Here is a 3,523-nt window from a genome sequence, read left to right on the forward strand (position 1 = left end):
GATCTGCTACTTGGTTTTCTACTCCCTTTCGATCTTGAATTTCCAAATCGAATTCTTGAAGTAGTAGTACCCATCGGATCAACCTCGGCTTAGTGTATTTCTTGGCAAGTAAATATTTAATTGCCGAGTGGTCTGTATAGACAGTTACCTTTGGTACCTACAAGATAAGATCAAAACTTGTCGAAAGCAAATACAATAGCAAGTAACTCTTTTTCTATTACTGTATAGTTTAACTGAGCTCCTGTCAGAGTTCGGCTTGCATAGTAGATGGGATGAAAATTTTTTTCCTTCGTTGGCCCATGACAGTTCCTATTGCGAAGTCACTTGCGTCACACGTCAATTCAAATGGCAAGTCCCAGTCTGGTGTGACAATTATGGGTGCTGTGACTAATCGATTCTTTAAGTCATTGAAAGCTTTTAAGCATTCTTCATTAAATTTGAATATCGTGTCCTTTTCCAAGAATTTGCATAAAGGTTTAATAACTTTGGAGAAGTCCTTGATAAATCTTCGATAGAACCCGGCATGGCCCAAAAAGCTCCTAACACCCTTTACAGATGTTGGCGGTGGGAGTTTTTCAATAACATCTACTTTTGCTCTATCTACCTCGATCCCATGTCTTGTTATCCGATGCCCCAGAACGATACCTTCTCGTATCATAAAATGACACTTTTCCCAGTTAAGGACTAGGTTTGTCTCTTCGCATCGCCTAAGTACCTTAGCCAGATTGGCTAAGCAATCATCGTACGTATCTCCAAACACTGAAAAGTCGTCCATGAAAACTTCCAAAAATTTCTCAACCATGCCAGTGAAAATAGACATCATACATTTTTGAAATGTAGCAGGTGCATTACATAAACCAAATGGCATGCGTCTAAATACAAATGTACTGTACGGGCAGGTGAATGTGGTCTTGTGTTGATCTTCTGGTGCTACCGTAATCTGGTTGTACCCTGAGTATCCATCGAGAAAACAGTAGTAATCTCGCCCCGCAAGTCTATCCAGTATCTGGTCTAAGAATGGCAAAGGGAAGTGATCCTTCCTAGTTTCCTTGTTTAGCTTCTGGTAATTGATGCAGATTCTCTATCCCGTAACTATTTTAGTCGGTATCAACTCGTTATTCTCGTTCTCTATGACCGTGATACCTTCTTTCTTTGGTACGCACCGGACCGGACTTACCTATGAACTGTCTGAGATAGGGTAAATGATACCCGTATCTAACTATTTGATAATCTCTTTTTTCACTACGTCCTTCATGATGGGGTTCAGCCTTCGTTTTCCATCGATCATCCCTTTTTCACCATCTTCCAGGATGATCTTGTGCATGCATACAGATGGACTAATACCGCGAATATCGGCTATGGTCCATCCGGTAGCCTTCTTAAATTGTTTTAGAACTAAGATAATTTTCTCTTCTTACTCAGTAGTTAACTCTGTTGAAACAATCACAGGTAGAGTAGAAGCCTCACCTAAATAAACATATTTTAAATGAGAAGGTAATACCTTTAGTTCTAGTTTAAGTGGCTCATTGATTAACGCTTTTGGCTGTATGCAATCTCTCTCCTCTAAATCTAAAGATTCAAAACAGGATTGTGGATTAAATCCCTATTGATTAGCTTCTAGCAAAGCTAAGTTTCCATCCTCCTCTTTATCACTTGGAGGGTCTGATGTCAAAATTCTTTCCAGAGGATCTTCAACAGAGTTGAGTTCCTTCTCCACTATTAAATCCTCTAAGTTGGATACTGCAGAACAATCATCTATTGTGTCAGGAAATCGCATTAACTTGAAAACGTTAAATGTTACCTGATCATCCTGAACGTGCATAGTAAGTTCACCCTTCTGCACATCAATAAGTGTCCTTCCAGTTGCTAAGAACGGTCTCCCCAGGATAATTGGTACTTCTTTGTCTGCTTCGAAATCTAAAATTACAAAAGCAGTAGGAAAGATAAACTTATCTACACGTACCAATACATCCTCGATTTTTCGTTCTGGATATGCTAAGGATCGATCTGCTAGTTGAAGTGTAACCGTTGCAGGTCGAACTTCACCTATCCCCAACTTCTTAAATATTGACATAGGCATCAAGTTGATACTTGCGCCCAAGTCACATAGTGCCTTACCACAATAAGCTGCTCCAATGTTGCATGAAATGGTAAAACACCCAGGATCCTTCAGCTTAAGGGGTAATTTATCTTGAAGATATGCACTGCATTCCTTCGTCAAAGCTACCGTCTCAAATTCTCCAAGTCTTCTCTTCTTGGACAGGATATCTTTCATGAATTTTACTTAATTTGGCTTTTGTTCAAGTGCTTCAACCAACGGGATATTGATATGAAGTTGCTTGAGTACGTCAAGGAACTTCTTGAATTGGACCTCCTGTTTTTACTTCTAGAGTCTTTGAGGGTAAGGTGGTGGAGGTTTATATACTGGAGTTGGTACTGGTTGATTTGTCTTTGGCGGTAATTCTGCTGCTAATGGAATGGTTAGCTGATCAAAATTGGCTGGTTCTGAGGTTACCTCTTCAGGTATTGCAGGTTCTGGTTCTAGTGGAATAGGAACTTCAACACTCGGTTGAACTTCTTCCGAATCTTGAGCTTCAGCATGCTCCTTTTCAGCTTCAATGATGTTAGGCTCTACCGTTTTTCTGCTCCTCAATGTTAGTGCTTTACAATGCTCCTGCCATGGATTTCTCGAATTTTTCGTATCACTAGGTAAAGCACCTTATGGACAGTTCCTAAGTTCAGTAGCAAGTTGGCCCACTTGATTCTCCAAATTCCTTAGAGTGGCATCATTCTTCGCCATGTATGCCTTCAATAAATTCTCTAAGCTATTGGAAGATTCAGCCTGAACTAGTTTTTGAACTTGCTATGAAAAACTAGGCGGCTGGGTTGGTCTAGGTTAGGCATAATTGTTACTGCCTCCAGCCCCTTGGTTACTCTAGGAAAGATTGGGGTGATTTCACCACGATGGGTTGTAAAAGTTGGATTGCAGCCCTTGCCTTCCTCGGTTCTGGTTCTGATTACCTATGTAGTACATGGATTCTGGGTTTGACAGACATTCTTCAAACACATGTCCTTCCCTACAATAGACACAGGCTATATTCTCATATTGGTTAGGTGGTTGAGCTACAAAACTGTTAGACCCATTAGTGGTAAGATTCTTTAACATTGAAGATATCGAAGATACCTGGGATGCAAGTGAAGTGAGAGCGTCCACTTCATGGATTCCAACAACTCGTCTTCCTGATGTTGCTCGATTGGTTGGCCACTGAAAATTGTTACTGGCAATCCTCTCGATGATTTCATAAGCCTTATTGTAAGACTTAGATAAGATAGCACCATTAGCAGAAGCATCTACTACCATCCTTGTGTGAGCGTTGAGACCATTGTAAAATGTCTCAAGTTGGATGCAATGCGGAATTCCGTGATGAGGGCACTTTTGTAATAACTCTTTGAATCTTTCCCATGCCTCATAGAAGGACTCATCATCCATTTGTTGGAAAGCAGTAATCTCATTTCTCAGCTT

At 40.4% G+C, this 3,523-nt stretch overlaps 1 non-coding gene across 1 annotated transcript; it reads left to right on the forward strand.

Moving 5' to 3' along the window:
* The first annotated feature begins 3,416 nt into the window (after positions 1-3,416).
* Positions 3,417-3,523, forward strand: LOC128289690 (small nucleolar RNA R71). Its single transcript, XR_008279335.1, has one exon. It is a non-coding gene; the product is annotated as a small nucleolar RNA R71 (small nucleolar RNA).

This window comes from Gossypium arboreum, chromosome 2, assembly GCF_025698485.1.
Source record: "Gossypium arboreum isolate Shixiya-1 chromosome 2, ASM2569848v2, whole genome shotgun sequence".
NCBI lineage: Eukaryota > Viridiplantae > Streptophyta > Magnoliopsida > Malvales > Malvaceae > Gossypium > Gossypium arboreum.